The following is a 6,294-nucleotide window of genomic DNA, read 5'->3' on the forward strand; positions in this document are numbered from 1 at the left end:
GTCCATCAGTTTTCCGCCGGTGCGTCCACCACAGCAGTTACAGACCTGTTGTTACGGTACCGACTAGTCTTAGGTTTGGCAGGACACTCTCGGACGTAATGTCCTTTCTTGCCGCAATACAGGCAAAGACCCTGTTTGCGGTGCAATTCCTTTTCTGAGGCAGTCAGGCTAGCCCTTATGGCTCCTATGTCCATGGGCTCTGTCTTGACGGCTGAGCTGGTTTCAGGGCTACCCATCGAGACATATGAAGGCAGAGCTTTCCCTTTCTTCATATGGTCTCCTCTTCTTTCGCTCAGCCGGTGGTCCAGACGCAGCACCAGACTGATGAGGCCTTCACAGGTCTTGGGTTGGGGGTCTATCTGAGCCACCACGTCCTTGAGCTCATCGCACAGTCCCTGGTGAAAGAGAGCGGTTAGTTTGGCAATAGGCCACTTGGTCTCAGCCACCAACCTTCAGAACGCAATGAGATATTGTAACAGGTCGTTGTTACCCTGTTTTAGCTCTAGCATCTGACGGTCAGCAGTATAGGAGTCCGCCCTACGATCAAACACACGGAGGAATTCCTCACGGAACGCCCACTAGTCACATAAAAGGGGGTCATCCCTGCTCACCAAAGGGACTGCCCATTGTGCCGCGTCTCCGGCCAAATATGAAAGAAGAAAAGCTACCCTAGCTTGGATGGTAGGGAAGGCCTTCGGTTTGCATGATAGGTGCAGCGCTACCTGCGTGAGGAACACCTGCACCGTGTTGGGGTCCCCACTGTACCTCTCTGGAGTTGCCAACGGAATGGACACAGGCATCTCTACCACCACCACAGAAGCATTGGTTTTGGAGGTAGGACCCGGCCTCAAAGGGTCTCTCTGCATTGCGTCCAGCCTAGCCCTCACATCCGCGGTTTCCTGCCTAGAAGCTGTTAGCTCGATTTGTAGCGAAGCCAAAGCGGCCATCACTTCTTCCATTGTGAGTATGTCTGTCACCCAACCAGGGGATAGTTAAGGTTTGAATGGTCGGATATTCTGTAACGACCTGGCGTTCCCGGGATCGGGGACAGACACCCACAGAACTCACTACAACCAGTTATAGATGTGGTATTTAATGTTAAGAATAGGTGATACAAATAAAGTAACTCAAATAACGTAGCTGGAACCTCCAGTCAAAATACGATACCCAATCACAGCACCGGAGGCTCTCACCGTCCTCCGCATGTACACCGGTTCCGATGTACTCCAACGGAGGGCACTGTGCTAAACAACGGCCGACAATGCCGCTCGACAGCTGTGATGGGTTTCTAGTCTAGGTGTCAAGGTAGAGGTCTTGAGGGACGTGGGAGTCACCCAGCCGGGCTCTCGACCACTTGTTCTAACAGGAAAAACAGGGAGCAGCTGCTCTACCTGTTCTTCTAGAAGCTGGCCCCTCAGTAGGCCTCGATATACGGGGATGCTGCAAACACCTCCTTGGTGTGCGTCTCAACGTATCCTGACACTAATGAACAAAGAATGATGCCGCAGAAGTGGGGCAGAGAGCAGCCGCTCGATCGCACCTCCTACCTCTACTGAACTCTTTGCTGAGACGCGGCAAACACCTCCTTGGTGTGCGTCTCAGCGTATCGCAAGTGATAACAAAGTACAGGGGCTGGGAGCGTCCGCTCGCACCAGTCTCCGTTCGGACCCTTCTCCAAGTCGCGCTGACTCGACCGAGTCTGAAGCGCCACACAGCTGAGGATTCGGCTATTAGGATAAGTTTGAAGACACGGGCAGAGAGCGGTTGCTTTAATCTTACCTCCGTTCTCCAGTGATTCCTCAATAACCGCAAGGCTCCCGAGTGAGAAGGACTCCGCTGTGTTGCGTCGGTGTAGAACTCTGAATATTCGATGCCGCGTCCTTCCCGTTTCCTCCTTAAATAGGCGGTCCTACAGCGTTAGGTAAGCATGACGTATTAGATTACCTAACCGTGTTCCTCGCTGGGCCTTATGGGATCTGTGGTCCTCGCCGAATGCGGAACGCTGGATACCGCAGATATCCCCACGGGGATGGAATTCTTGACAGTCTGCGACAAGTGATATCATTATGCCATGTCAATTGGACAATCACCTAAAATGTATAAAACTCTGCCCACAAATCTATTTTCGAAACCAACAACTTATTTGTATCTTCTGAATGACAGTTACACAGTAACCCAGCGTTCCGTGGTACATGTTTAAGCGTGGTAGTGGCCCACATCCGGGCAATAAAGCGTCGCCCTCAGACTGCAGACCGCACCAGCACGTGCCCCGTGCTCGGTATGGGAAGAGCAGCCAATGGAAGGCCTGCAGCACCTTCTTGAAGCAGCCTCGCTCTGAAGCTGTTTATTACAAGAGCAGCAGCGCTTTGAGCATAAATTACACGGTTGCTGCAGCGAGGCATCCCTTTGATGGCGCAGAACTACTGACTATTAAAACTGTTAATAGAGGCTGCCATTTGGAGTCGTGCTTGTACTTTGTACGTTTCATTTGAAATGAAAGATATATCACTTTCTAAACAGAATTATTAATTTCCGAGCAATGAGGAGGACATGACACGTATGCTGGATAAAGTATACACAGCACACCACCTCCAGTATCCCGCTCAGCCATGAAGCAGTTATCATTTTGTTAGCACATGCCAAGGGGTAGAAAGTGAAAAATAAACCTTAGTAGCATCTCAAATATTCTGGCAGCAAATGGCGGCTTCAAGTCATGGTAAATTTTCTCTGCTTAGCACAAGTCCTAAACAAGCATTGGCATAGCCGATAGGGCTCGCTTTTGGGACCTAATAAGTGCAAAACTAACTAACTGCAGACTTTGTCAGACCTCTCTGTCCCCCGTCTTATCCTCCTGCAACAGACACCTTCCAACAAGCCTGTTTCCCTCCTGGCTGGGTGCTGGACACCCAGGGGTCAAGAGTTCAGCTTGTCCATTTTGTTTGTCCCCTTCTCCGTGAAAGGCTGGGGGCAGGCAGGGGGTCGGGAAGTGCAGCAGGAGTTGCATTAGTCAACATCCAGCATCGATCTCCAACTACAGACTTGAGCAAAAGCCAGAAAAAAACACGCAACGTCAAAATGATGTCCTGCTGACAGTGAGAGTCAGCGTTTCGGAATCAGTTGAAAAATTACCTGATGGCTCTGGGTGATTGGGGACAACACCGGGTGTCCAGTCCTATGGTTTTGGTTTACAAATCAATATTTGCAAGTGTTAATCTAGTTAGTGAATATGACATTGATGTGAGAAGTTGGCCTGTTATGTGATGTCCACTATTCTAGTGGGCACCCTGTATCAGTCCAAACAACCCTTTATATTGATGGTTGTAAAGTCAACCTTATAGACCAGCTTTGCGCAGTGGCAGTATCGTAGCCAATGAGGTTTAACCGAGGCGCGATTATTGCTTATTGAAAACTTTACCCAATACCCCGCTGTGGCGATTTGAAATATAGTCGCCATTGCAATTTTTGACAGTCTCTAAGGAGACTGAATACTCTGGTCGAAAATAAGGAAATAGTTTCTGAAACTCAGTAAGCCAGCCTCTGTTTCTGAGCCGATCCTACGATCCTACGCACTCGCGCTGCAGAGCCTCCCGTCCTCACTTTCAATCACCACCAGGTGGCGCTCCAGGACTTCCGATTCCGGGTTGCCGCGGTCGTGCTTACCGGCCGATTTTCGGCCACTGCTGTGACCGCCATCGTCGCCGCGGCCGGTGCCGGAGTGGTGCTGGGTTCATTTGGGGCACAGCTGGAGCCCTGGCAGACTGTCGGATTCCTCGGGAGGCGGCAAGTTTAGAGTTGCGAAAGGTGGTTGCCGAGGGGCCGAGGGAGCGCAGCGCTGCACCTCCAGCGGCCGTCTAGAGGCTGTGTGTGGCCCAGGTCAGCGTGAGGAGTCACGTATATGATGTGGTGACCCCAGGAGAGTGCCCAGAACAGTATCCAGGAAAGTAATTGGGTGCCTCCATCAAGAAGGGTCAACGTCTGGACCAGAACTGAGAGTGGAGCAGAGAGGAGCATATGATTTAATATAAAGCTGCTGCTGCTGCAAATTGGCAACATTATGGAACAACCAATAGGAGCCTAAGTGGGGAGGAGGAGGAAAGAGTGCTGGCTCATAGAAACAGAGGTAAGTGAAGTTAACATTGTACTTCCCCTTATAAACATATAGATATATAAATAATAATTATCCAGGGGAAGCTTATGCGGAGTGGGGGATTGCTGTGCACCAAATAAGTGGTGAAAGCCCTAAGGTGAAGGAAACCCCTCCGTAACCTGCGGGAAGCTGAGAAGAAAAACTCAAAGTAAGAACACAGGAAAAACAATGGCCCTAGGGAAAACTAAACCACGCAGAGTGGTAAGAAATAGTAAAAAAACTGCAAATAAATCGGGAACAGTGGACGCGACCGGCTCACCCATAGGTTCGGCTGACGTAAATAATGAGATGGTAACACCAATTGCTGGCAGAACAATATCCATCAGAGCAACCCCTTCCTCAAGCACAACCCAGCAGCCAGCACCGGCATCTGCCAGGTCAACAGGCGCAAAAGGGGGGTCGGTGGTATCAAAAACCATTAAGGATTTTATTGGTAAACATTTCATGGGGAAAGAGAGAGCAGAAAAGGACACAATTGAAATTGAGACCACGCAATCTATCGAGGATCCGGCCGCATCAAGCACAGAGGCCTTGAATCAGACTGACTTTAATATCGCTGAGATACCAATGGAACCGCGTCTATCATCTTCCCCAAGGATGTTTCAGTCGATTTGCACCCAGGACTTAGGTGCAGATATGGTGAATGAAGAACGAGTAGTCTGTAGTGACTCCTTGGGAGAAGGGAACATTACTGGGGAGGCTCCCTGTCAAAAGGATCATGAGAGTCTAGGACCCCCAAAAACAGTTGGATTAGATGTATCCGGCTTATCCTTATGTAGCCTGGAGGTGACGGATTCTAACGGCCAATCCATGCTCGAAGTAATGCTAATGCTCCAGAAGACTCTGCAGGGCATTCTGGAGGTTACAATACTAAATAATGACATTCTGAAAAGACATGGTGATCAATTTAAGGGCATAAATGGGGAATTAGCACAGATTAAAAACTTGATGCCCTCAATTGTAAGACCTGTAGAAACAATGGAGGATAATAAAGTGGATAGGGGGGAAGAAGTGGAAGAGGTGACTAGCCCCCCAGAGAATGAACCAACAGAATATGTATCCTACCGCCCCATGCTTATAAAGAGGTATGGGGATGAGAGATATAGAAGGTCTAATATACCAAGGAGAAGGAAAGGGATTAAGGCCCGACCCAGCTGCTACCCTAAAAAGTACCAGGATCACAGGGGGGGGGGAAACGCCAATATATAAGTCAATAAATAAGATTGCAAGGCAAGGACCTAAAAAGTTAGATTTCGTAGAGAAAGGGGCTAATAGCAGCCGACATGAGGTACAACGTAAGGGGATAATGAGGAGGGATATGGGAGAGAACAAAAAGGTTAATAGGAGAAATCCCCCAGGGGTGAAAAAGAGTGTAAGAGTAGAGCGGGAGAGGGAGATGTCCCCAAGTGCGGAGGGACCCCACCCAAGTAACTGGAAAGGGGTCAAAAAAGGGGGAGGAGAAGAAGCTAGTAGGCACTTAAGGGGAGTAATAATAGGAGGGAATCGCCAACATCAACAGACAGTATTACCCACTGACACTTGGATATTTGTAGAGTCAATAGGACAGGCGAAAGGGGGAAAAAGAACTAAGAAATTAAACCCCTTGAATCGCTCCCAGCTACTATCCTCATTTGGAAAGTGCCCCAGTCTATGATATGTTAGCACTGAAGATCTAAAAGAAGTGGGGTTCACAGTAAACAGTAAGGGGGAGGAAATAACTAAGGTTTTACTCCACTCAGCCCTCATAAAGGATGCTATAGAAAAGGCAGAGTCCGAGATGCTAAGGGAAGGCATTAGAATACTAAAAAGGAAGGATGTATTCTCGGATAAGTTAGGGACTCCTTTCCTTGGAAATCACGCAGCTCTAGGGGACAGACAAATAAAAATGATCAATCTGGGGAGAGGTACCAACGACGCCCTAGAAATCACGATAAGACCCAATGACCAAAGGTGGGATATGGAAGAAGTACTTGCTGGGAACAGATACAGAGAGCTGGCATATATGAGTAGTGAGGAAGATGGTTTTATGAGTGAGATCGACTAGGAAGCAGGAGCGCCGCACAGCCTATCAATAACGACCTGGAACATAAATGGGTATGAATGAATGAATGAAAATCATCTTATACCGCGCGAACTTAGCCCAACGG

The 6,294-nt window shown here is 48.9% G+C and overlaps 1 non-coding gene across 1 annotated transcript; it reads left to right on the forward strand.

Annotated features, from left to right (window-relative positions):
- Positions 1–3,341: 3,341 nt before the first annotated feature.
- Positions 3,342–3,481, forward strand: LOC147711707 (U4 spliceosomal RNA). The gene has a single exon (XR_015296309.1). It is a non-coding gene; the product is annotated as a U4 spliceosomal RNA (small nuclear RNA).
- The last annotated feature ends 2,813 nt before the right edge of the window (positions 3,482–6,294 follow it).

This window comes from Lissotriton vulgaris, chromosome 5 (assembly GCF_964263255.1).
Source record: "Lissotriton vulgaris chromosome 5, aLisVul1.2, whole genome shotgun sequence".
NCBI lineage: Eukaryota > Metazoa > Chordata > Amphibia > Caudata > Salamandridae > Lissotriton > Lissotriton vulgaris.